This window comes from Petaurus breviceps, unplaced genomic scaffold (genome assembly GCF_028583685.1).
Source record: "Petaurus breviceps papuanus isolate PSGF00001 unplaced genomic scaffold, PetGlider_PUasm1.0 90977, whole genome shotgun sequence".
NCBI lineage: Eukaryota > Metazoa > Chordata > Mammalia > Diprotodontia > Petauridae > Petaurus > Petaurus breviceps.
This window is the reverse complement of record NW_027187391.1, coordinates 53,703,285-53,731,050: the sequence shown is the minus strand read 5'-3', so window position 1 is coordinate 53,731,050 and position 27,766 is coordinate 53,703,285. Positions and strand designations below refer to the sequence as shown.

The 27,766-nt window shown below is 38.3% G+C and overlaps 1 protein-coding gene and 1 pseudogene across 3 annotated transcripts in view; both read left to right on the top strand.

The window, feature by feature from the left end:
- The window catches only part of GRIK2 (glutamate ionotropic receptor kainate type subunit 2), an 833,871-nt gene that overhangs the window by 105,608 nt on the left and 700,497 nt on the right, over positions 1-27,766 (top strand). The window lies entirely within an intron of this gene.
- LOC138153148 (utrophin pseudogene) lies at positions 8,175-9,775 on the top strand (annotated as a pseudogene).

Genomic DNA, 27,766 nt, shown 5'->3' with positions numbered 1-27,766 from the left:
GAGGAGGAGGAGGAGAAGGAGGAGAAGGAGAAGAAGAAGAAGAAGAAGAAGAAGAAGAAGAAGAAGAAGAAGAAGAAGAAGAAGAAGAAGAAGAAGAAGAAGAAGAAGAAGAAGAAGAAAGAGGGGGAGGAGGTAGATGAGGAAGGAGAAGGAGAAGGAGAAGAAAGAGGAAAAGAGTAATCCTCTGCAGGTAACCAGAGAGGACATAATCAAAGGTTCATGTAGAGGAGTTTTTCTTGGCCAAGAGAAGGACTACCTCTTCATGGAAGACAGAGCTGAAGGAGGAGGTAATAGGGAGAAATTCCTGAAGAATGTGAAATGAGGAGGAGGGGCAAAGTAGGAAAACTCTTTGAAAACTACCTCAAATTAGGCCAAGCAAAGTATGTAGGGAGTACTAAATAAATTCTTGAATGAGTGATGCTCCATATAAAGGAGCAAAGAAAGATAATTTATTATGATTCTAAATTCCTTGTTGTTCCCAATATTCTGGGGGTTATGGAAGGGAAGGATTAAAGTGATCTCCTCAAAGTAACATAACCTGTCAATCTCTGGGAAACTATGGGACCCATACCCTGTTCTGACTAGCAATTTCTAATCACCCCAACCCCAAGGTAAACTCCAGGGAATCTCTGCTGTGTCTAGCACTCTCTAAATGCCCTTGTTGCCCATAGCAGTAACTCTAGGGACACTTCTGCTAAATCTCCCTTCCTGCAGTTCAGTTATTCTATTCACCATACAGGTGACCCTGACTTGAGTCCCTATCAGCACCCTGCTTCTATTGGCTAGAAGCAGTCTAAACCAATCTTGTGATTTTTCCAGGAAGGTTCTATCACCCTGCAATAAATAACTTGTAATCCACGCTCTGTTTCATCTATCTACCCAATCTCTCCTCATGAGTGTATATAACCTCTTCTTGTAATTCCCATCACTGAATTTCCCTGTCTGAGTAAGACAGTGCATTGTTCTGGATTGTAATTCTTTGACCCTGAACAAATACCTTGTCTTATTTACTGACCACCTTATTGATCTGATTTATATACAGGGTTAATAATCCTTATCAAGTATTTTAAAACTTTCTAACTATATGATGGCCAAGGCCATAACTAGAATTGGCCTATAAGAGCTTTGCCAATATCTGGTGGTACCTCACTTCTTGACTGAGATCATGCTTCCTTCCCAAAGCAGTTTGAATCTCAGCATACCCATCTCATATTCTTCTAACTTACTCCCTCACTTGGCACCAGTCAAAAATACTTAGTTTCCTGTTGTTCTATGGTCCCTTTCTAAGGGCTTGCACCCCATCCTACTTCTGTTCACTATGGGGACACAGACCAGATTCCTAGATAGTTCATAAGATCATAGATTTAGCGTTAGAGGGAACGTCAGAGGCCATTAGTCCAACTCCCTGTAGTGCAAATGCTATATTTACAACACCCACGATCACGATAAAGATCATGACAATAAAAATTCCCGCCTGGTGCTTGATGGTAAAATGTAACTATCCATATAGAGGACAGAAGCAAAACATTTACTTAGACACCAGAAAACCAAATTCCAACACCAGGAACCCTAATCCATCAAAGTAACATAAAAGGTAATGCACCACAATGTAGCAGAGAGCCATCCTTTAGCCTTCCCACAAACCAATATAAGATCAATATTTACTCATAAACCTCTCTGTTTCCTTGCCTGCATGTCCTCTCTCTCCCACCATCTCTGTAGTTCTAATTCCCAGCTTTCTATGGCTCTGCTTCACCCTTTAGCAAACTCCTCCCACCACAGGCTCCATGTGACTACATTCAGCCTATTGGGGGCAGAGTTTAACTTTACAGCAGGGAAGCTTCCTGTGGGCTCTGCTTCCCTTCAGCAAACTCCTCCCATCACAGGCACCATGTGACTACATTCGTCCTATCAGGGGGCAGAGTTTACCTATAAAGCAGGGAAGGTCCTCAAATTCCCCTTAGGCCTATTAAGGGGCAGGGTAGATGTTCAAATTCCCATCCCATTACACTCCCTTATCTTATAGTTGAGGAAACTGAGGTCCTTCAAGGTTAAGTGACTTGCTTACAGAGGCAAGAAGTATCAGAGATAAGATTTGAATTTAAATTCTCTAATGTCAGAGCAGTGTTCTTTACAGTGTACTGCTGGAGTAGTCCTATCCTTCTTCCAGAAAGATTGAACCCAGAAATATTGACAAAAATCCTATTCTTTTTTTTTTGTCCCAGGGGAATGAATCTTTAATAATAGTTCTGATGGTTGCACTATGCACAGAGAACTACACTACTAATACTACCTCATGCTGCAGATAATTAGGAAGATGTAGAGACAGGGACAACAGAAGGCTGTGTTTGAAAGGAGGTAATGGACTGCTCCTGCCAACCAGGTTATCCAGTCAACCAACTTCCTACTTCTACCACCATGAATTTCAGGTGCTCAGAGAGTGGGCTAAGTGGTCAGTTAAAATAAATTAAGTCACAATCTATATGAGAGTTGTGACAGTTGCCACTTTTCTTTCCCCGTATATCTTTGTTCTTGATTTCCTCTCCTAAATTCCCTTCTCCCTCACAAAAGAACCACCCAGAATGAAAAACCTTTCTACCATTTTCTTTTCTTTTTTTTAACTAAACAAATCCTTTGTATTATAGTGACAGGAATTGGAAAACCTCCTCCACACACATAGTGATTTGTAAACTTTGGTAAGCAGACTTTTTCTCAAGGGAAATTATCCACATCGGTTTATCACCTGATTCTAATTCGTATACTTTTTATAATTTTGTTTGCAGCCAATCTTATTTCCATTTACTCTAGATAATCTGTGACTACTGATTTCAGTGAGAAATAAAAGCAGGAAAATGACAATTTTTGCATAATAGTTATTATTCCCAGTTGCTTGACTCTTTTTGATATCCACTATAAATTATTCACCATCCATATTTAATAGCATATGTTAAACTCCTTATTGAGTATAGAGAGCTGTGCCCTTCCAAGGGGAAAATGCTCTGGCTGCTTGTAGTTTATTTATTTATTTACTTGTTGAATGAAAACCGAAGAGAGTACTGAGGATTTCCCTGAAGGCCTTCTGGAGTCCGAATGCAACTCCTTCAGCCCATGCTCAGTTATTGTGTTTCTCTGAAAAGAGCTCTTTGGGGATGCTATTAGGTTCTAAATTGCAAAGTATTGGCCTATTGTGAGATGCTGCTAATTGATTCTGACATTGTACTGAGGTGACATTTTAAAAAGTTAATATTTATAAACATATGGAAGATGCTAAATATTTTCTCATTTCTGTCTATTATCAGAGAGAATGGCTAGTCAGGTAAGGTTGAACAGCTATTCAGACAAATACCTAAAAGAGACGGCTTTTATTATTATTATTATTTTTATTTTCCTACATAGTTTTTCTTTCAGTCATCTGAGTAAATAGCCAAGGTCCCACTTTAACCTCCAACACCTGATTTCCTTCCGAATTTCTATCACACTGTCAGAGGTTACCCAGTTTTGGACAGGAGTAAAATTATCAGTCATCAATTTATGAGTTCAAAAAAGTGCTGCTTCAGTTAATGACACATAACTTCATCACTGGCCAGCACCAATCATTTTTACTGGCATGGCCGACGGGCAGCAGACATTACCACTATCTAGTAGGAGTTAGGTCACAGGAATGCATCATTATTCAATGCAAAAACATTTCAGCTTGAGTCTTACAATCTGGAAACCTCAGAAACATCACATAATCTTGACAACTCAGTGTGCTGACAATTCCCCCATAACTACACAGAGAGAAATGCTTTAGACACAGAATGTGGCTGAATATTAAGCAGAGTAAATTCTGCATCCTATCTTCAAAGCCAAAAGAGTTATGTGGGCTTTAAATTAACCAAAAAATCTTAATTAAAGTCATTTCAGTATTCAGTCCATTTTGTCTCAAATTTGTTATGTTGGTGATAAAATTAAAGGGAGCATTTACCTCGTAAATATTAGTAGGTTTGAAAAGAACAGGTGGGAAGGGTTGGCAAGCATAACGACATTTGAGCTTAAATTTACTTGAATGGTAAAATGGATTTGTAGACTGGGTTTTTTTTAAATAGCACAGTTATAGCCAACATTCTTAATAATAAGTAAAGGGAAGCCATACTTCTTGTGTACCATGATGCAAAAGAGCTGACTAAAGCTGTCTACAATTTATTTTATTCTTCATTGTAAGAAATGTCATGAGCACATGATATTATGGGGCTTCCATTTGAACAAGGAGCTTTATGCTAAGTGGTATGTGTTTTCAACTATGACAGCCTAAAAGCTATGAATTTCTCATTGTCCAGTCACTCTTTTGCTTATAAGAAATTCAGTCCAGAAACCTTTAAGTAATGAAATAAATCAGTAGAGAGTAATGGATTCTAGCTCTATGCTGGCCAAGACCATGTCTACAGAAGTGTGTGGGTTGTGGTGAATCACACTTTGTGACTCCCAGGGCACTTCACCTCAAGATTTTTGTACACGTAGGTTGAAGTTGAGAGAGAAAGGGGTGATGGTAGGCATAGAGAATAGTGTGAAGGCTATAGCAGTATTCAGCCACAATGTCAAAAGGGTCCAAACTAGGATAGGTGATTATGGGAATTTAGAGTTAAAGAGAGGGATGAATATGAAACTTTGTAGAGAGGGATTAACCATATTTGCTGAATACTAAAGCATAAACTAACTAAGAGTGAGGGAAAAGTAAAAAAAAAACAACATTGAGTTTTCATAGTTGGGAGACAAGTGCTACCTTTGAAAGAAATGGGGAAGTCAAGGAGAGTAAGGGTTTTAGGAGATAGAGAAGAAAAAAGAATAAGAGCCATAAATTAGAAGATAGATTTCCAACTAGATTTTCCCTAGATCAGCAGCTTGTTTTTAGGCAGATAAAGTTTGTTCCCATTTTACAGATGAGAGTTTTGAGACTAAGTGAGGCTGACTTACTTGCTCAATGTTATTGAGCTTAGTCAAAAAAGTGGTAGGAAAAAGCAAAGAATCCAGATCTCTGGCTTCCTACTGCAATGTTTAGATTGTTTTAGATATACAAACTCAAACATATTTAATGACAAGTAGTGTTAACATAAAATTTCATTATTCAATTATTTTAGTAAAATTTTATTGCTATTTTTTATATTGCTTACACTTATTCTTTGTCTCTCTTCAATGCCCCAGAGAACCACCCCTTAAAACAAAAATTTTTTAAGGAGGAAGGGAAAAAAATCAACATATTGAAAAAAATCTAATGTTATATACAATGTTCTATGCCCATAATCTTCTCTACCCCTCCCAACCATAAACTTGAAAAGGTTGGAGGGGGCAATCTTTTCTTTTGTGTAACCTCATTCATAATTTTTCAGCATTTAGTTTTAAATTGATTTTGTAGTGGTTTTTTTCCATTTACATTATTGCAGTCACTGTGTATATTGTTTCCTGATTCTTCATCCTTCACTTTATATCAATTCATATGTCTTTCTGTGCTTTTCAGTATTCATTATGTTCATTGTTTCTTATAGCACAGTAATATTCCATTTCATTCATGTACCACAATTTATTTAACCGTTTCCCAATTGATTGGACTTCTGCTTTTTTCTAGTATTTTGCTACCACAAAAGTGCTGCTATAAATATTTTGGTGAATATGAAGACTTTCTTTTTGTCAACGACTTCCTTGGGGACATATGCCTCACAATGGAATCTCAGTCAGAGGATATTGACATTTTAGTCACTTTATTGCCCAATTCCAAATTGCTTTCCAGAATAGTCGTATCAATTCAGAGTTTCACAAACATACCTACCTTTCTATTTCATTATTCCAGTAAAAACAAAACTTCAAAATGACATGTCTGATGTACTCTGAATATATTTTTGTCCTTCTTTATACTTTGCTGGATATGAAAGAGATACTGGGAGTTAACTGTATTTTGAAATAAGTTTGTGAATTATCTCCTAGTTTTTAATAATAAACTCAATTCTTCATTGTGTCATAGAGAAGACTTGGGATTCTCAGAAAGTGTTGCTTATGAGAATTTAAATATTTTGGGTCCTACAAAGTTGGAAAGGTTTATGGGACTAGAAATGGATTATTATCCAAGGACCAGTCTATAAAACTTAGAAGAGGCTCATTTTCAGGTTAGCCACTAGGTAATGATTAAAAAAAAATTCTTTTGTGGCTATAAGAATCCACACAGACTATCTTCTCAGGCGTCAAACATTTAGTGTCTGTGATGGTAGAGAGAGTATCCTTTCCCTCCCCCATGAACTTGAATTTATATATATATAACATATGTATACATTGCTTCCTCTAATAAAATATAAGCTCCTTTAAGAACAAAGATTGCTTTACTTGTGTCTCTATGTCTCCAGTGCCCAACACAGTGACTGGCACATCATAATAAATTACCAGCTAGATTGAGGGATTGAATTAAGGATCTTTTGAAGTTTGAGAAGTATAGTTTTAGACATAAGGCTTTAGAGTTGGAAGGTACCTTAGAGACCAACTAACTCATTTTATAGATGTTGAAATTGATGTCTAGAGAGATGAAGTGACTTGTTGAAGGTCATCACAAGTCATTAGCAGCAGAACCAGGATTTGATTCTAGGTTCTCTGAACGCAAATCCAGTACACTTAGGAAGCAACCCCACCAAGGCTGCAGTGTCTTGGGGAGATAGTGTTGAGAATGAAGGTTATTGTAGCTGATTGGTAGTACTTCTGGTTTATGAAATCCGTAAGTGGGCTTCTTCAGAATACTAAGGTAGATATGCCCACGGAGTAGCATCCACTTCTAAGTTTAGGCTGTGGTAACTCAGAAGGGAGTCACTTCAATTTCACATCTGCCAGTACTCAGGAAGAGGATGACGCATCAGTGAAAGAGAGACAGAGAAGGACCAGAAAGATTAAAGGAACAGGAGAAATGAATGAATGGATGGATGGGTGGATGAAAAGACATTTATTAAATGTTGACTGTACAAAACATTGTGCTAAGTGCTAAAGATAGGAATTGAAACTTAAGACAGTCCATGCTCTCAAGGAGTTCACATTCCAATGGAGGGGAAACAGACATAGGAGATTTCAGCTTTAAGTCAGACATAAAGGAACAGAGGCCTTTTAGAGGAAAAGCAGGTTTTAATCACTCTTTATTGGTCTTGTTCTCATTAATGAAATCATGCTTGTTTCTCATATTGAACCATTTGATGGGACTTTAGTCTTAAGAACTTCCTTTCCTGGGGCATCTCCCTTTAGCAGGAGGTGTCTCCCTGAATCGGCTGTCTCCCTTGTGGGGGCTGCCTCCTCTCCCTGAGGGGGTTACCTCCTCCCCCTTTAAGCTGGGGTATCCCTTAAGCTGTGTCTCCCTTAAGGAGCAGAGGCGCCTGCTTGGTGTGTTGTGTTAACCTCAATAAACCCCTTTCCTTGACTTGGAGACAGCCTAAGTGAATTCTTTCCAGACAACTTTGCACCCCAACATTTTGGGGTGCACTTCAACATTTCTGGTACCCAATGGGCATGTCTCTGCTTCAGGGCCTCTCCAGATCAAGACCCTTCCAGGTCTCACAACAAGTTCAGGATGATACACATTCCCAAATATAGCAGTGTGCCACCAGACTGGAGCAGTTGGAAAAGACTATTGGCTCCACTCTGGTAGCAGGCAGTTCCACCATAGGAATTGCAAACAAAAAATGAACTGCTATTGCCATTCAGAAAAAGACTGACTGAAATTAATTCCTATGATTCAAAGGTTGAAAGTGCTTTGGAAAAGACACTTTCATCTGAGATGGAAGATAGTATCCAAGAACTAAAGGACTTAACCTAGCAGATAGAAGTCCAAAAGCAAAATCTTAAGTGCTTGAACAAAAGACTACCTAAGCTTCTTATAATTAACGACTTGAGTGTTAAAGATATTATATTTCTGGAAATATAAGAACTCTTAATATAAATCATATAAGATATTTAAAGAAGGGATTGCACCAATTAACCTAAAAATTTAAAACAATGAATTATTTATGCAGCAGTCTTCTCTTGACTTCCATCCATATATAAACATGTCTCAGGAGTTAGATGGTCTTTTTTTTTTCTTTTATTTTTTTGGGGGGGGAGGGCAATTGGGGTTAAGTAACTTGCCCAAGGTTACATGGCTAGTTTTTTTTGTGTGGGTGTTAAGTGTCTGAGGGCGGAACCGAACTCGGGTCCTCCAGACTCTGGGGCTAGCGGTTTACTCACTGCACCACCTAGCCGCCCCTCAAGAGTTAGATGATCTTAATAAGCAAAGGAAACATTTCCTGCTTTCAGTAGAAAACCATCTTAAAAAACTTCAGGAGGACCAAAGAAGTCTTATACAATATTTGCAACATTTTCTTGCTACTTCTGTCCAGCATCCATGTAAGAGGTCTGTTGTACAAACCACAGCACCATAGTACATCAATCACCAGAGTCAATGTGTTGGAATCATTCTAAAATGACAGAACTCTTAGAGTCCCTTGGTGACTTCAATAATATATGCTGCTAATGCCCATTGTATAGCCTTTAAAATTCAAAGATTATAGAAAGTGTTATGTTTAGATCTATTAGAAATGTACACAACAAATGACATCTTAAAAGACCAGAAACTGACAGAATGATAAATTCTTCTACATCCCTGATGTCATCGAATATCTGACAAAGACTTATGATGCACTAGTTAAGTCACATAAGGACCTGGTCAGTGTTTATTTTTAGTCTGTGTAGATTTGTGCCTAAACTAGAAACTAAAATGTCTATGATGTGGGCTAGACTGGAAAAATCAGAGTATAATCCCTAACGGTTGGATTAATGACTCTCTCCAAAGGTGATGCTGAGGCCAAATACAACTATCTCTTTAAGGTGGTAGCAGGACCTACAGAGATGTGTGACCAAAGGCGACTTGGCCTTTTACTTCATGATATCATCTGGAGACCTTGGCAACTTGTGGAAAAAACAGCTTTTGGTGATACTGATACTGAACTTGGCATTAGCAGCTGCCTCCAATAGAATCACAATAAGCCAGAGATAAATATAAATGGTTTTATAGAATGGATGTGTTTGGAGCTGTGGTCCATGTTATGGCTGCCACTTTTACATCAAGTAGCATCCTCAGAGATTGCAAAACACCAGGCAAAGTGCCATATCTGCAAAGAACATCCTAAGACTTAAGGCATTTCAACTATGTTGTTTGCCAGAGTTGCTTCTTGGTGGGTCGAACAGTAAAGGATCATGAATTGCCCTCCCATTCAGTGGTAGAATATATACCTGCAACATTGGAAGAAGATATATGAGACTTCAAAAAGGTGTTAAGAAATAAGTTCACTTCAAAGAAGTACTTTGCTAAACCTGAACTTGACTACCTGCTTGTGCAGACAGTTCTTGAAGATGCCAACTTCGAAACTATCACACTTGTCATTATGTGACCAGAGCAATATGAATGCCCCAGGGCAAACTAAAGAATTCATTTGGCCAGCCAACACATCCTAATATAGAGTAAATTCTTACTTTTTAGTAAGTTCCAATTTTACTAAGTTTTAGTAAGTTGTATTAATTTCTAATTTTAGTAAGTTCCAATTTTAATAAGTTTAGTTTTAGTAAGTTGCAGTAAGTTCCAATTCCAAATACTCTTGAATAGGACTCTACATGATAGACACTTTGGCACTTTTGACACCTTGAAGACCACATTGTTTCACTCTGTCTTCTACTAAAGGAGTAAAACATGGAAGATCCAAAGATGGGGATGTCATGTTTGTAATAATAAAAAGTGTTTGTTTTCTCCTTTCAAGAAAAAAGAACTTTATTTTCTGGATCTTTAATAGCTGTGACCTTTGAGGAAGCAGGGTCTGCTGTACCTACAGAGTTGCCAGGTCACATTTCCATGTGGATACCCTGATGGTATCTGTGGGGGGTGGACTGGAAGTGGGGTTGGTTGTCTGAAGGTGGGAATTTAAACTTACCTTCCCATCAGTGGCAGTTGGCTGGCAGTTGGTAATACGAGGGTGGGGATGATGGGTACTTTTCCCACAGGGGTTGCTTCTGCTTCTTTGGATGATGGCTTCAGACCACAGCGGAAGCAGGACAACTTGTCTGTGGGACACAGATATTCCTAGGGCTCTTGGGTGCAGCGTCCTGGGTTGTCTTCTCCAGTATCTTAGAGGAGAAGGTGGGCCAGGTGTTAGCACTGATTTAACCTATTTCACACATTCTTTCTTCTGTCTCTTCTTCAGGGTACTTTTCTGCTTCAGCTAGGCTAGGTCTTCTGCCCTAGCAAGGAGAGCCAAGAAACTATACATTCTCCAAAGCCAAGGAGAATGAGAGTTTCTCAAAGGAGGGAGTGATTAAGCATGTCAAAAACTGCAGAAAGAGCAAGGAGGTTAAGGCCTGAGAAAAGGCCATTAAATTTGGTAATTAGGTGGCATGTAGTGACTTCAGGTTATGGTAGTCATCATCATCATTATTTGTCTACATAGCCAAGCAAGGGCATTAATAATAATTGTTCATATCTTTATATGTAGCACTTCGTGAATTACAAAATGTTTGCCTCTGAACACTGGGAGGTAGGTTGTACAACTATTATTATTATTCACATTTTGCAGATAAGAGAATAGAGGCTGAGAAAAGTGAGATTACTTGTCTGGGTATTCACATAGCTGGTCCTTGTAGGTACTGAAGATCACATACAGTAAGATGGTCATAGAGTTAGAGTAATAAGGTACCTCAGATGCCATTGAGGCTGACACCTTCATTTTACAAATGAGCAAACTAAAGTCCAGGGACAGTAAATGATTTGCTCAGAGTCACAGAAGATTGTAAGCAGCAGAGCCAGGATTTGAATCTAGGTCTTCTGTCCTATGCTCATTTCAGTAAATCACATGCAAAAACAAAAAACAAAACAAAACTGAATTTAGCTTTTTTAAACCTAGTAGTAATAACCAAACTCTATATAGTGTCTTTAGATTTCAAAATTACATCATATCATTTTGCCCTCACATCTAGGTTTTATACATGAGGGAACTGAGGTTTAGAATTGATTTGCCCATAATCACACACTCTGTTGTTGGAGGGAATCTCTGAATCCAGGTGTTCTTCTGACTCCAAATTTGGACTATACCCTATTAAGAGGCTGAAATCACTTAGATTCCATATATCTAGATAGAGAAAAATACTCATCCTTAGATGATAGGGGCAGAAATGCAGGTCTTTATGTACTAGGAATTGCTATTAGAACCCATGTTGGGGGCAAGTGGCATAGTGAATAGAGCACTGTCCCTGGAGTGAGGAGGACCTGAGTTAAAATCAGACCTCATATACTTACTAGTTGTGTGACCTGGACAAGTCACTTAATCATGATTGCCTCAAAAAAAAAAGCTCATGTTAGGCAAATTATAAATCAGGGTAAGGATTTTTTTAATGGCTTCACTACTTTTTCTGCCTATTTCCTCTCTTCTCCATTTAGGGAGATGTTTGGGGGCAGCATCAATCCTTCAAATTCCACCATTTAGGGAACTATCTACTCTGTTTATTTGTGGGGATAGCCCTGGCCCTAGAATGTCCTTGGATAGGATAAATACATTTCACTGAGTTTTATTCTAGAATAGTGTGAGCCAAACACCTCTGCACTATGAAGTTGCCTTTGCTGACAAAGTCAGTGCTATTGTTGCTCTAACTAAAGACTTTATAGTAGGGGCGGCCAGGTGGCTCAATGAGTAAGAGCACTGGCCCCAGTGTCGGGATGACCTGGGGATCGAATCCAGGCTCAGATACTCAGCACCACACCCAGAAATAACTGGCCGTGTAACCTTGAGCAAGTTACTTAACCCCAATTGCTTAAAATAAAAAAAAAGACTTTATAGTGAATCTGAGCCAAATGAACTCTACAGTCTTGTCTTGGACTCTACCTAATTTGGCTACATATACTTGGGCAGATTGGATTTTTGCTGCTAGACCTTTCATGACTGGCTGTTATAAATTTAGTTAGTATGATTGTTAACTTTTTATTGTGCACACATGGCCAAATTATATTTCTGAGCAAGATATGTCTTTCCTGAGTCATTACTTCATTTAGTGTGATTGTTCCTTTTTTTTTTTTTAATTTGAGGGTGTTAGTGATAAAAAATGGTGACAGCAACCATAAGGACATAAAAAAACATCAGCAAACATTGCATAATCTACTAGGAGATAATCAAATGCCCTATAATAAGAGCTGATATTTATACAGTACTTTATGTTTTGTAACATGCTCTACATACATTATTCCATTTGATTCTCACAAAAACCCTGTGCTATTTTTATCCCCATTTTACAGATAATGAAACTAAGCCTCAGAGAAGTTTAGTGTGTTGCTCACAGTCATATAGCTAGCAAGTATCAGAGGTGGGGTGTTGAAACAAAGTCTCTGCTTATTTCAAAAATAGAGCTCATTCTACTATATCACACCATCTCACACAGGTACCTAATAAGTCATGACTGATGGTGATTAAAATTAAAATATATATTTATATGTGTGTATGAATATAGGTATGTATATATGCATGTATGTATGTGTATGTGTATATGTATGTGTATGCAACATCTCAGGGCTCAGGCAATTCTTTAAGACTAGAAGTTGACCATGAGCATTGTTGGGAGGGAGCTTCCATACCAAGAGAGTTCCTCATGGCAACCAAATCACACGCCTGGGATCCCCCCAAAAGCACAAGTACTATGGGATGATGCACTATGGCTCACATTTAGATAGCATTTTACAGTTTGCAAGGTATTAGATGAGTTCATTTGCTCCTCACAACAACCCTGCAAAGTAGGTGTTATCATTCTTATTTTAAAGATAATAAAATTGATACTCAGAGAGGATAACTGGCCTGAGGATCAAATAGGCAATTAATTGTCCAAGGCAGGATTCAAACTCAGGTTTTCCTGACTCCAACTTTCTAGCCAATTCTCTACTTCCCTATAACGTTTCTCTGAATTGAATAGAAAACAAGAGAAAAAGAAAAGGATACCACATATTAGCCAGTAAATTTTGTATGAATACCATTGTTCAGTTCTATTTAAATACTGTAGTGGAAGACAATACTCAATTTTAGTCTAAAGTACATAATTTTGTGTTTTTTTAATCAGTAAGTTGCATATATAACCATACATTTCTGATCACAACGGTAAAATGCAAAGTACTATTTTTTGTTCCTAGACTAAAACCTGTGTTCAGATCTGTGATAAATATAATGGCATGGCTCACCAATAGTTTTTCTCTTTTTGACCATCATTTATAAGAGGCTTTGAAAAACCAAAGATGAGAACTCTCTAAATATACATGAGAGTCCTAAAATATCTTGAGTGCCCATTAGTGCTTCCAGTTATATTCTTTGGCATTGTCCTCTATTTTCCTCCAGCAGCAGCATCCTTCTCTGTATTTAACCACATTTTTCTGACTTGTTACAACTGCCACTGCAGAACATAACCATTACTGAGGGGAAAAGGTTTCAAAGGCCTTATTATATTGTCAAGAATTTCATTCGCAGTGCATGATCCTCTGGGCCCCAAAGTCTATGACTAAGCCTTAATGATGACATTTGGAGGCTATGATGTAGCTGGACTAAGGTCCTAGATTGAGCTTGACTTCCAAGGGAGCAGAGGCACAACTAGTTGAAACTAGCCTGGGGGTAAAATCAGTATATATGTGGGGAAAGTAGAATAGACATGGGAAACTCAGCAACCCAGAAAATGGTCCTTGCATGACAATGGGACAGAGGCAGCTGGAGCACTAGGCCTGGAATCAGGAAGACCTGAGTTCAAATCTTACCTCAATGGCTTACTAGAACTTGGACAAGTCATTTAATCTCTGTTTTCCTTAATCCACTGATAAAAGAAACGCTACACCACACTTTGCCAAGAAAACCCCATGGACAGTATTGACATGATATGGTCCACGGGGTCAAGAAGAGTTGGACAGACGGAACAACAATAATCACAATGGGACAAACTGTTCCTTTGGAAGACTAAAACAAAGGAAGATATAGGAACAAAGGTTTTCCCCATTTGTTGGCATCTTATGGCAAACGCTTGTTTAGATTCTTCGGAATAGAGGATGAAGGTCTGAAATATCTGGGAGGACAATGTCCACCATATGGAGTTGTAAGTTTATTCTATATGACTAATTGAGATTTTCTTCTGATCTAAATCATAGAAGGTTAGAACTAGAAGAGACTGTAGACATAATCTAGTCAAACTCCCTCCTTTTACAGGTAAGAAAAGATGTGGAGGTTATATATGAGGGGAGAATGGAAGAGCTTGGAGTAGGATCCAGATTTCCTGACTAGAGTTGGTATAATTTATTACAGAAAAAAAGAATTTGTTAGAACGGTCTGTTTGCATTCTGAATAAAAAATAAACATCTACATAGCAGTCTTTTCTCTTTTTTTGTAAATGGTACTTTATTTTTTCCAATTATATATAAAGATAGTTTTCAACATTCATTTTTTATAAGATTTTGAGTTCCAAATTTTTCTCCCTCCCTTCTTCCCTTCTCTCCCACCCTCCCAAGATGGTAGGCAGTCTAATGTAGGTTATGCATGTACAGTCATGTCAAGTATTATTTCCACATTAGTCATGTTGTAAATGAAGAAACAGAACAAAAGGGAACACCCCTCCCCAAAGTGAAAATAGCATGCTTTGCTCTGCATTCAGACTCTGTAGTCCTTTCTCTAGATTTGGAGAGCATTTTCCATCATGAGTCTTTTGGAATTGTCTTGGATCATTGTATAACTGAGAGGAGCTAAGTCTAACACAGTTGATCATTACACAATATTGCTGTTACTGTATACAATTGTCTCCAGGTTCTGCTCACTTCACTCAGCATCATTCCTGTAAATCTTTCTATGCTTTTTTCTGAAATCCTTTTGCTCATCATTTCTTATAGCACAATAGTATTACATTACATTCACATATCACAATTTGTTCAGCCATTCCCCGATTGTTGGGCATTCCTTAAATTTCCAGTTCTTTGTCACCACAGAAAGAGCTGCTATAAATTTTTTTTGTAAATGTAGGTCCTTTTCCTTTTTTTTTATGATCTCTGGTATACAGACCTGGTATTAGTATTTACAGTAGCCTTTTCAAATAGATTCAGTGATTAACTTTGAATGTTATTGTTATAATAACTTATCAATATGCCAGTTTCTGGGCAGGAAGGAAGGACTGATCTCATAGCTGGATTTGATGCCCCTGAATGGTTACTTACTAACCATATGACCTGGGGAAAGTCCTTCATCTCAGTGGGTCTCTAGTTCCTTATTTAAAAAGTAATAGAATTGATTTTGACATATAAGTTTCCTTTTAACTCTTTAACAGTCTAAAATCCTGAGGTATCAGGAACCAGCATCTGATACTAAGTAGGTGATGTTTGAGGCTAGCTAGCACTTAAGAAACATTGAGACACTGTGACATTATTTCATTAAACATTACTCGGTGGCACCTTCCACCTGGTACCACTGTGCCTTTGAATGGGCTCTCCTCCATGCCCCAAATATGCTTCTTGCTTCTTCTCTAAGAATGTCTACTTTCCTTCAGAGTTCAGCTCAAAGTCCTCTTCTTGTTTTTGGTTTCTTCTGATCTGTTCTGCTAATGCCTCCCCACTGCTGCCATGCCATTGTGTTTATTTTATATTTTATATCCATTTAGGCAGTCCATAGTTTCTCCCCCAATAGAATGTAAACTTCTAAAGAACAAAATCTATTTCATTTTTGTCTTTGTATATATGCAAAGACTAGGACTGTTCTTGGCACAGAGCAGGCCCTCAGTATATGCCTGTTGATTAAGTGATTGCATGATTGCTTTTATTTAAAATTCTTCATTCCACCTTCTGCCCAAGATAATTTAAAAAATTATTTTGAACTCTGGTGTACAAAACCCAGAGAAATATTTATCATAGCATTGTGAACTGAGAAGAGAAAGAACTGCCTAGTGACAGCAGCTCATATATAGTGAATGCACCAGGTTGGTGTATTTAGGGAAAACAAATTTAACTCTCTTGATTGGCCCAAAAGGATGCTATTGCTTCATATTCGAGGAATCTTCATGAGAGCCTTACTAATATTCATCTGCTGAACACAGTGCTGGGATCATTACAGTCACCTGGTTTCATTCTGCTAGATGAAAAGCTACCTATGGAACATCGCTTAGCACAGCAAAGTCTCTGCTCCAGCTGCTGTTGCAGGTGTCACCTGTGGTGCTCTGGAGGCAGTCCCTGAGCAGGCTGCCGGCTTTTGAAGCTGTTCTTTCCAACTTTGTACTAGGTAGGCAATAATATGCTTGCTTTTATTCTAGGATTAAACATCCTATGACATTCATGGGAATATCCATGAGATGAAGTTATGCCCCAGGCAGATAATCTCTCCCAAAATACGGAACTGAGTTAGGGAGATGAGGAAAGTGAATAACTTTGAGGTGTTTGGCTGTCTGTTTATGCCCATGGGAAATCCCCAGATGAGGTGGTGGAAGCCACAGGGAGTCTGTTAATAGCCATTCAATGGAAACATAGATAAAGTCCAAGTGATACTCAGAGTTTTCCCCAAATCTCATTCCATACAGTTCTGATTTGAAGATAAACTGTCAGCAGTGCCTATGTGGAAACTTGGTGGCTTTTTGGAGTTCTGTTGAATTTAAATTTATCTACTCATAAATCTTACTGGATAAGATGGCATTATGTTCTCTAGCTTCATGTCAATGCTTTGACTCCATTAGAGGAGAGAAAATGTAGTACAGGGGAAAATGGCAGTGACTCTGGAATCTGAGGACCTACATTCAAATCTTGCCTCTCTCATCTCTGACCTATGTGACTTTCTTGGCTTCTCTGTACCTTGGTGCGCTTATCTATAAAATGAGAGGAATCAAATTAGATTCCTTATGAGGTACCTTCACTCTCCTACTCTGTGATACTATGTATGTGATATTTTCTGGCTTCTTGGTGAATCCAATGCTTCAGAATACCTATAAAAAGCCAACCTGCCTGAGTCAAAGAGATCTTTGTTTTTAAAGCTATGCATGTTAATGTATATGTATTTGTTGTTGTTCAGTCATTTTTCAGTCACGTCATATTCTTCGTGACCCTGTTTGGGGTTTTCTTGGCAAAGAAACTGGAGTGGTTTGCCATTTCCTTGTCCAGCTCATTTTATAGTTGAGGAAACTTAGGCAAATGGGGTTAAGTGACTTGCCCAGGGCCACACAGCTAGTGTCTGAGGTCACATTTGAAATCAAGAAGATGAGTCTTCCTGTCTTCAGGCCCAACACTCTATCTACTGTGCCACCTAATGCCTTGTAATCTATATGTACACACACACACTTTGCATACATACACACCTATGTGAATATATACCTGTATATATGCATATATGTATGTGTACATGTATTCAAAATTAGTCTTCTGATTGAGCAGATGTAATGTAATACCAAGCAAAGGCAACTTCCCAGGTTCAAAATACCAGCATAGGTGCTCTCTATTTTATTCAGTAACAAACCCAGAACAGAGAAGATCAAAACATGACATCATTCAAAATACAGCATTTACTAAGTGTGATTAAATAATCTCCAAGTACTACCCCACCCCAGGATCTTCCAATCATTCAATCAATTACAAAGTCCCTGTTCTAAATACTACTCCATCCCTAGGCTATACCTTAATTAAGTCCACCACAAAACCCCTCTTCTCAAATGGAGATTAGTTTCCAAACATAGGTAAAGTACCTTCATTTGTCAATCACAGAGCACAATAAGGTCAAAAGTTCCCCACCCCCAGGATCACAATTGAATCTACCCCAGAGTTACATCAAGTTTAAACACAGCACTTAATACCCAAATGGAGGTCTTTTCTTCATCTTGACACGAGGCAAGTTCTCAGCAATCTTAGTTCCTGGGGAGACAAGGCTTAGCAAGGCCATAAGATACATTGCCAGTCCCTTCATGAATTTATCCTCTGTCTGTAGAACAGTCCTAGAACCCCTGAACACATTAGCAAAGCCCTCTCCCAGGATTTCTGTAAACATACAACAAGAAAATCCTTCTTCAGGGCTTCTGAACCAACAGAAAGGCTCCCAGACCCCTGCAACAACAGCACTGTCCCTCACCAGTGGACAGTATTCATTCTGTCTGCAGGACAGTCTCCAGACCCCTGCAACAACAGTACTGTCCCTCACCAGTGGACAGTATTCACTCTCTGTCTGCAGGACAGTCTCAGGCCTTCTTAGCGAACAGCCAGGTTCCAGGACTTCTTCAACAAAAGGACAGTCTTTCACCAGTGGACAAATCTGGCAAAATAACATCAAAACAGACAGACAAAGTACCAGCAAAACAGCCATGTCTCCTCAGTCCTTGGCAGCTCAGGGGGCAGGTCTCAAAAGTCCAGGGCAATTCAAAGCGGCCACCAGCAATTCTCTTAGTCTCTCTCACTCCACGAGGTGCTGCTACCAAAAAAGATCTTCCGCCTCTCTCTTGTGTCTCCAAATCTACGTCACCAGCTCCTCCCAATTCAGGACTTTCTTTTCACATCAACAAGCCCATCCCACAGGTGGGATTAACAAACTCTGGGTTTTAACACAATCAATTTGAAAACCAAGCCAATACAGGGGAATCTTTAATTGCCATCACAGCAGAATACCTTTTTATTTTATTTTTAAAGCAACTTGCTCAAGGTTATATGGCCAGTTATTTTTGTTTGAGTGCCAAGTATCTGAGGCCGGAACTGATCCCAGGTCTCCTGACGCTGAGGCCAGCTCTCTTAACTCACTGTGCCACCTGGCCACCCCTAAGCAATTGGGGTTAAGTAACTTGCTCAAGGTTACACGACTAGTTATTTTTGTGTGGGTGTTAAGTATCTGAGCCCGGAACTGATCCCAGGTCTCCTGACTCTGGGGCTGGCACTCTTACTGCGTGCGCCACCTGGCCACCCCAGAATACCTTTTTAAAATTAATTTTTTCAATTAAGAAGCATAGAATTCTTTCTCTTCCATTGTGATAAAAAGACCCTTTTTTAAACAAAAATACATAGTCAAGCACAATAAATCCACATAGGATAGGCCATGTCCAAAAATGTGTGTTTCATTCTGCACATTGAGTCCTTCACCTCTGTGTCAGAAGGTGGATAGCATGCATTATCACTGGTCTTCTAGAGTCATGGTTGGTCATTGCATCATGATCAGAGTTCTCAAGTCTTTCAAAACTGTTGAATTTTTGTTTCTAACAATATAAGCAAAATGACTTCTAAAATTTATTAGTTTTATTAATATTTCGTAAGGTTGGATTTGAACGCAGGTCTTCCTGACTCTAGGCCCAGCACTCTCTCCATTGCACCACCAGGATGTCCAGGACACTGCAATTTGTAGGACTTCTATTTGGGCATTTTATATTTCATTTCAGTTTAGATAGCCATAGACCAATCCCCTAATTTATAGTTGTCCTCTCCAAGAACACTAGAGTAGTTGCCTAGGAGTCCTTCCCTTCAAAATTCAGCTGTGACCTAATAGGACCTTCAGAGAACTATTGAACTAATGTATCCAATCCTGGAAACATTTATCTTGGGACAGTTAATTATTTACTTGGAATCGGGGAGAACAAAAGCAAGAGAATCAGTTAAACCCAGGCTCAGGCTTACCTAGGCAGAACATAAACTTTAGATATCATGTGTTCACAGCTACATCCCAGGAGGGGGAAAGGGGATAGGACAAGACCCTTCCCTCCAAGTCAGGAACCAGTTTGAAATAATCCTGGCTCGCTTCACAGCTAAACAGGAAGAGTCATTATCTCTTCTGTGTCTATGACCAAGAAGAAGAATCTTCATTATATCAAATTAGACAAGTTCTTTAGCTCTGTATCACATATGGCCCAAACATATCACAACATTCCTACATGGGAGAACCAGGAATGAAAACTCCCACCTGCATGCTTCCTGCATGGCATGACTTTTACATGTCAATTCAACCTTGCTATGCATAGATTCTTTCATTAGATCTTCACAATAAACCTGTGAGGTGGATTCTGTTATTATCCACATTTTACAGATGAGAAAATTGAGGCTAAGGGAAATTAAGCTAAGTTAAGGGTAAGAGGTAGCAGAGACAGCCTCAAAGTCAAGAAAACCTGAATTTAAACCCTGTTTCTGGCACATACCAGCTCTATGACCTTGGACCGAACAGATCATTTCTCAGTGTTCTAGGTAACTCTCTTGGCATGTAATAAATGTTTTTTTCCTTCATGTTGAATGAGATAACATGTAACTCTAGTGAATAAGCTTTTATGAAATGGTTAGTATGTTCTAGGGTACTGTGCTAAATCCTAGAAGTGCATGTTAAGTACTTTGTATACTAAATGAACAATAATAATATTAATCATAATTCATTCTAAGAGGTAACCTGTGCTCATTTAAAATAAATATGTAGTAGTTAATAAAGAAATACAAATCCATTAAACTGTACAAAGGCTTAGATCTCCAGAAATGTATGGAACTGATTTATAATTCAATTTAGTGCCAAAAGTAGAGTTTCCCACAAGGAGTATTCTATGATCATAAACTACAGGTCCAGCAAAAATAAAAAATAAAAAACACCTTTAAGAATCATGTAGATAGGGGCGGCTCGATGGTGCAGTGAATAGAGCACCAGCCTTGGAGTTCATTTGAAATCCGGCCTCAGACACTTAACATTTACTAGCCTTGTGACCTTGGTCAAGTCACTTAGCCCCAATTGCCCTACCTTCCCTCTCTAAAAAGAAAAAAAAAGAATCATGTAGATTAAATGGAGTAATTCATTCTAACTGGATAAAAACCTCTTTCAAGTAAAAAAAATGAACCTTAAGGTTACACCACTATGGTGTACTGGATCTTACTAGTTAGTGAGTCAAAGAAGTTGGTGAAGAATGGAGTGAGAAAAGTGGAGAAGTGATAGGTGAAGTAAGAAGGGGAAGAAGTTTTAGGAACTGCATTCCCTCTTCCCCATGACCTCATAAAATCCCTCTCTTCTTTCAAAGCAACAGCTCAAACACTATCTCCAAGCTGCTAGTGCTCTCCTTAACCAACTGCTTTGCATTTGTTATTTTTGCCATATATATGAACTTTCTGGCCCTGATTTCAGCCCAGTTCCCATGACCACCATAATGGGGAGCAACCCTTATGGAGGTATGATTTTATTATTGCCTCTCCAGATGCTATAGGCTCAGCCTTCTCAGCAGCTTCAACTCCTGAAGGACTGCAAAGAAAGTTATTATCTTCAAGTTCCTTTGTTGTTGTCCAGTCATTTCAGTAGTATCTTACTCTTTGTGATCCTATTTGGGGTTTTCTTGGCAAAGATATTGAAATAGTTTGCCATTTCCTTCTCCAACTCATTTTACAGATGAAAAAACTGAGGTGAACAGGGTTAAATGACTTGCCCAGGGTCACACAACTACTAAATGTCTGAGGCTGGATTGGAATTCAGGAAAAAGTCTTTCTCACTCATAGTCAGGCACTCTGTCCACTGTACTACCTAACTGCTCTAATATCAATGATTCAACATCAGAAACCGATATGATTTTACCAATGGAAATGAGATTAAAGAAGATGTATTACTATCTGTTTTGCCACTACACCTTAAGGTCCATTGGGTCTTTCTATCTGACTTGCAGTTAAAGCTCCCCATAAGCATTGACTCCCTCTATTAGAATGTGAGATCTTTGACAGCAGAAACTGTCTGACTTCTTACCACTTAGCACTGTACAGTAAACACTTAATAAATGGGTTTTTTATCCATTTACTTGTTCATTATGTAATTGTTGTGTTCCTTGGTACTCCTTGAGTAAGAATTATTTCAATTTTTTTTATTTCTAGAATCTGGTGCATGATAAATTATTGTTAGTTGACATTCTATTATAGGGGATTTCAAAAATAGGTACATATATCAGCGGTTAACTACATGTACTAAAGTTACTGCCAGGTAATGCAAGGGACCATGAGTGGAGTAAAGGATCAAGGGGTTGTGAGAGACATCTAATAGTATATGACATTTCTGTCATACAAGAATGAATAGGGCTTGGGACATACAGCAACCCTTTCTCTTGGTGAGTTGTATGCCAGGTGTTTAATAAAACTGTACAAAGGTTTAGCTCATAAAGTATTCAAATTATTCTGCATCCTGGAGTCATGGAGTCACAGTTGGGGATGAAAGGGCCAAAGAATGAATTTTGCTTAAGCAAATCTGCTTGTACCATATCTATGAATAACTGAATTGATTACTTATTGAGTGCCTACTCTCTGCTTTGACTTCAAGATAGACTATAGATTAAAAAAGAAATATAAGCATTATATATTTGAAGAGGTTCAAATCTAGATAGAGAAATTAATCATATATGAAGATTAACAATTCAATTTAATACCAATAAGAATCACAAATAATGAGTATAAATAAATAATGTCTCCTGACACAGGAGGTCCTCAGAATACTCTCCTACTTACAAGTCTATAAACTAAAACTGGGGCCAATTCTTAACTTCACCCTTAAACTGAACAGTTTGAAATCAATCCCCAGATCTTTCCAGCCCTGCACAGATGCACAAAAATAAACAGAAACCTGCAAAGGAGCTCCACTCTTTCGGGGATATGAAGACCAGACCCTCCTCCCTTGGATTGTAACCTAAAACATTAGTCCTGAAGGGAATAACAAGACTTAAGATTCAAGAGAAAGTAGACCTTATTACTGGACTTTCCAGGGTATAGTGTTGTGACATAATGGGTCTAGATATGATCTTTTCTAATGTTTTGTCTCATAGGTGAACAACTCTGCAACACTTTCCAATGGACTAGAGAAGAGGCCATGTTCTTCAAAACCAGGACAACATTTATGTAGTCCCAGACCATGCTTTTTTTAATCCATTTGACCATCTGTTGGAAGCCACAGGTCTACCCAGGCATCTTACCAACTCTACCATTCCTGTCCTGCTCCTCTTCCCTACCCCACCCTCCCACCTCCACTTCCTTATCTAGAAAAAGCAACAAAACAAAAACTATCATTGTTAGAAAGGGCATTCAATTGCCCTTTTCCACTTATTCTCAATGACTCCTCAGATGACAATTCCCATCCCTGGCCACCACTCTTCCAAATGATTTGTCTTTCCCTGTTAGGGTATAAGCTCTTTGAGGGCAGGGACTGTCTTCCTTTTTTTATTCCCCAAAGCTAGCATAGTGCTGGTCACATAATAGGCACATAATAATTGCTTTTTTGTCATTCATTTTGAGTGAGATCACATGTAACTCAGGTGAACAAGCTTTTATGAAATGATTGGTATGTTCTAGGCACTGTGCTATGTCCTGGAATTGTGTGTTAATTTGTATACTAAATGAACAATAATAATATTAATAATAATTCATTCTAAGTGGGGTAGCCTTGTGTCACCTTTGGAGTTTCAGAACATAGCTACCACTCCAGACATGCAAGGCAGTGCCTGAGCAAATGAGTACATCTGGCTGTGTTAAAGGACAGTGATTTGTGTGACAGCGTTACTTGTGGCTGAAAGACATCTCTTAACATTGTAAATGATGTAAAGATCTTGTGAACCAAAGTGATCAGGAAAGTCTTCGTGAGGAGAGTAGGACTTGAGCTGGCCCTTGAAAGATGTATAGGTTTTAAGCAGGCAGGGGAGAAGGGCAAGGACATTCCAAGAGAGAAAAGGGAATCTTACAAAGACATGGAGGCAGAAATTTGCATAGCATATTTAGCAGACTAGCTGGAGCTGAAAGTTCAAGCAGGATCACAATGAGAATGGATGTTCATATAATGAACTTCTGCAGACCCTATATCAGCTCATTAGCTCTCATTCGTGATATATACTACACATACATACTTATATATGGCTTATTGTAGTAGGCTCTTTTTTTGTTACTGTTGTATTTTTGTTGTTGGGGAGGGAGTGACTCCTCACAAATAGCTGTAGTTTTCCTTTGTTATTTTATGTAGGCTGGTCTGAGACAGATTGTTTTCTTTGAAAGGGACTTGGAGTATATCAGAGCATAGTTTTTGAAAATATTTATTTTTTTTTCAACAGAATATAAAATGTGCTTTAAAAAAAAGACAGAATGATTTTCTTCACAATGCTCAATTCTATGGCTTATAGTAAAAGGCTAATAGGAATTCTAAGAAGGTAGAAACCAGTGTGGGTGGGTCTCCTAAGATACTTTATGATTCTGGGAAAAATCTCTGGCAAATTTTTATTAGCCATGCTCATAAAAAGAATCAGAGTAAACCATGCCAATGTGCCCCACAATTTCACCAAATCCAAACTGAAAATGAAGTGTTTTGGTGTTTTTGTTTTTTGTTTTTTTTTAGGAATAGGGATGAGAAAGACATGGTGCCTGAGATTTGCTTTGGAGACATGCCCATAACTCCCATTAGTAATAATGAAAGTTAATGACAAGTCTTATGGGTTTAGACAATGGCCTGCCACATTTGTGACTATTTGTCAGAGAAGAGCTTGTTCTGCAGTGTGGTGGGTGTCCATTTGTAATTAGCAATTGCATAAACACTATGCCCTGTACATATTTTGCCAACAAGAATTAACTTGGCATATAGAAAGGGGCATAATTTTCAAGGCCAAAGGAAAAAAATATGCCTTTGAAAGTGCACAGGTTCTGAACATAATAAAGTCTTTGCCTCTATAAAATATAATTTCTTACTTTCAAATTCAAGGTTGAAAGAATGACTTCAGGTTTTCCAATTTCAAGAAGATAATTTGCTGGCTAACATTAGCCCCCAAGGAAATAAGTCACAATGAACTTTCCAAGCCTAAGCAAACTATTGGTGCCCACCAGAGCCTAAAGGCCCTCACTCTTTTAGGTTAATATAACACTACTTATATCACTAGATTAGCAAGAAGGCAACATGAAAGAGTGGAAATGGTCTTGGACTTAGAGTCAGAAAGACCTGAGTTAGAGTCCTGGTTCTATTACTTACAAATGGTGTGCCCTCAAGCAAATCATTTATTCTTCAACTGTACCAAAAGGATAATAATACTTCTTATGCCTACATCTGAGAGGGGCTGTAAGGATTCAATGAGATAACACATGAGAAAGTGTTTTGCATATTGTGAAGTATAAATTATAGTCTACCTTCTAGCACTTACATTCTATGAGTTTATTATTAATGGTACCCTCAGGGCCTGAAAAAAAGGTAATTAAATGTCTAAAATGACCAGATTCACACTCAAGAGATAGTTGTATTGCTTGTCAGGATCTAGCTTTATTATTTGGTCAAGTAGAAGAAAGATACCTTAAGATTTACATGATAGCTTGGAATCAGGAAAACCTGGGTTCAAATCCTTCCTCAGACATTTGTATGTATGACTTGGGGCAAGTCACTTAGTCTCTATCTCAGTTCCTCCTCTATGAAATAAGAGTTGGAATAAATGGCCTTCTAGCTCTAAATCTTTCACTCTATGATATATCAAAGAGGCTATTTGAATAGTGTATAAAGCAAAAGAAATATTTTAATTCTTGTCTCGATCCAGTCTTTGGTTCAGGTCCTGGTCACATGATAAAACTTTCTATCTCTGATTTTTCTATGATGAAAATGGGAGAGTAAGGTTTTTATTCTTTTTTTTTTTTTTTTTTGCTTTTTGGAGGGCAATTGGGGTTAAGTGACTTGCCCATGGTCACATGGCTAGTTTTTTTTTGTGTGTTAAATATTTGAGGCCAGATCCGAACCTAGGTCCTCCTGACTCCAGGGCTGGTGCTCTATTCACTGTGCCACCTAGCCGCCCTAAGGTTATTATTCTATCAAATAAAGATAGGAAGCTGAGATAAAGCTCAAATGCATTAATTATTCAATTTTACTTTATCATTTAGATACTTTATAAGATATTTCAAACTAGCTGACCTTCAGATTGTCTAATTCTCAAAAAAAGGAACTGCTTTAGCCAAAGACACTGCTCCTATATCAAACCTGACTTATCAGCATAGGTTTTCTTATAGTTTGGGCATACACTTATCAGGTAATATTCTGACTAACCCTTCCCTTGAGGGAAATTTGCAAATTTATAAAATTTAAAAATTTGCAAAACACTTTTCAGTGGCCATTGGGAACGTTTTGCATGGTGTGACAGTCTGATTCTATGTACCTATGCATGCCTATGGATTAGTTTAGCAGCATAAACTGTTTACAAAGTGCTGATTTAGGGTCCCTGCACACTTGGAACCTATAGACAGACAAATCAAATGTATGTGTGATTAGGTGAGGGAAAGCTTGCTGAAATTACCATCTAGTAATTCTGGAATCTAGGACTAGAATAAGAAGTAGGGTCTAGACCACCTTCCCTGCACAAATTCCTAATTGATTGGAGACCCTAATTCATCCTAATTCACCCTAATTTCATCCCTTGGAAAAGGAAGGAATCCAGGACTGCCCTATACTATTTACAGGTTACCGAAGGGAACAGTTTAGGGCCAGGCCAGATTACCTGAGATTCTGGAAAGCCTCCCGATCCCACCTTAGTCAGCCCTCAAGGCTAGCCTTCTCTTTCCTTGCTATTGGGGGCATAGAGTTCAGTGTTACCATGTGTGGTTAGATTATTAGAAATAGCCTGTTCTCCAGGAGAATCTGGCCCCCAAGCTCCTGACCCATTACCCTCCCTCTCCAGGTAAAATAGCCAAGAAACAGGGGACACAACATTTTTACTTCTTCCATTTTGCTGTATTCTACAAACGCAGTAAATCTAAAATAGAAATGGAGAGAAATTGCTTTTTGTTCCCCAGCAACCTTAATGACTGCTATTGATATGCAAATATATATCAGAACTGGCATACTATAAAAGCTTTACTTTTGTTTACAATTTTCCATTAATGTGGCAAATAAACTGTAAAACTGTATAGGCTGATAAAAGAGAATGGCATTGAACTTGATCTCTTATTCATTTTGGTCATATGGCTCACTTTAGTTTCCTGTATCATCATCATCATGTTTTCTTTTCTTCTGGAGGGAAGCACTGAATCTTTAAAGAGCAGAAATCTCTTACTTGTATGACTCGTTTTCTTATATAACTTCATTAATCCTGCCTCTGAAAGCCACTAACTTCTTGTGCCTTTTTTTTTGTTCTAACAATGGTTCTAGCTTATGTTCTATCATTTTAATCCATCTTCCTTAATGGCAGAACCAGGCAGTGGTGGTTTCTATAGTTATACATGTTTCTTATTTAATCACAGCTAACATTCTTGTAGTACTTGAAGTTTTGCAAAGTACTTTAGACAGACTATCTCATTTAATCTTCATAGCAACTCTATGAAAAAGATACTTTTATTATCCCCATTTTAGAAATGAGGAAATTGAGACTGAGAGCAGGTAAGTGAATTGCTCATGGTCACATAGCTAGTTTTATGTCTGAGGCAGGATTCAGAATCAGGTCTTCTTAACTCCAGATCCAGAACTTTCTCCACTCTGATATCCAGTTGCCAAGTATGGTGAAACAGTTTTCAGGTGTTTACTTTCCCCAACTACTGCTATGATTTTAGTTGTAGAAATTGAAACACAAAGAAGCCAGGTGATTTGCTTTAGACTCACACAATTCAACTCAACAAACATTTTTTAAACAACAAGCACTATGAAAGGAAGGAAGGAAGGAAGGAAGGAAGGAAGGAAGGAAGGAAGGAAGGAAGGAAGGAAGGAAGGAAGGGGGAGAAGGAGGGAAAAAGAGAGTGAGAGAAACAAGGAAAAAATGTCTGATCTCAAGGAGCTAACATTCTACTGAGGTCATACAATATATACAC